Source organism: Octodon degus, unplaced genomic scaffold (genome assembly GCF_000260255.1).
Source record: "Octodon degus isolate 3935 unplaced genomic scaffold, OctDeg1.0 scaffold00019, whole genome shotgun sequence".
Taxonomy (NCBI): Eukaryota; Metazoa; Chordata; class Mammalia; order Rodentia; family Octodontidae; genus Octodon; species Octodon degus.
Window position 1 is genome coordinate 7,603,371 of NW_004524595.1, and position 1,015 is coordinate 7,604,385.

A 1,015-nucleotide genomic window follows, 5' to 3' on the forward strand; every position below is an offset into this window, starting at 1 on the left:
TCATGACCAGCAGGAAAGACCAGAGGACCCCACAGGGAGCTGAAAGTGCAATATTTCCTTTCATCTGGTGGGGGGAGGGGGGATTATTTCTGAAAGAAAATTATATAAACAGATATACATTTATATTTTTAACCTGTTAAAAAAACACTTTCCAATATTGCCTTGCCTTTTGAGCTCTTGCTACAGTCGCCTTTGCTACTGCTTTAAAAGAGAATTTACAGGTATTGACAAAGAACAAGACTGTTTTATTAAAAGCTTTACTCAACTTAAATGGGATCACTGTGGAAATTCTGTTAATGTGTCTCACTAAGTGCTTTGCAGATTCAAACCACTGGTGGCCACTACATGCCTAGAAGGCAAGAGCTTGACGTGAGGCATCCCTTTATTCTTGAGCTGTTGTTTTCTAAAAGGCAGCCAAGCTGATTCACCATCTCCAGAGTTTACTGAAGCTCCCACACATGCCAGAGCCTCATGAGCCTGTGGTCTAGAAGTGGCCATGAGTCCAGCGCTGGGCCTGGCATGGTGATGCTCCCTATCCATCTGAGAGTGAGCAAAGAAGGGACAGGAATTGTGAGAACATGACCAGCTAGACAGAGGTTTTACAGCTGTCATCTGGCCGCTAAGCCAAGAAGAAAGTGCCAGCACACTGTAGGCTCCAGGGTGAAATAGTACACCAACAGGCCAAGGAGGTAGGGATGAAGAGTTCAGGGTCAGGAAAGTCACAGCTGGGGTGTGCAGAAGGAACCAGAAAGGGGGAGGGCCTATGACTGAATTTCTGGGCAGATGTCTAACTGTGCTTTTTCAAAGTGACTTCTGCCTAGCTGTTACTTGCTTAGCTGTTATTTTATCCAACAGTATTTTACTATACCATATTCCTTATGGCCTAAAATATTGCTCCAAACAAAAGATTACATACATTTAGGGGCCGGGGAGATGGCTCAGTAGGATAAGCGCTTGACTGGCAAACGCAAGGATCTGAGTTCAATCCCCGGTTCCGCAAAAAAAAAAAAAAAAA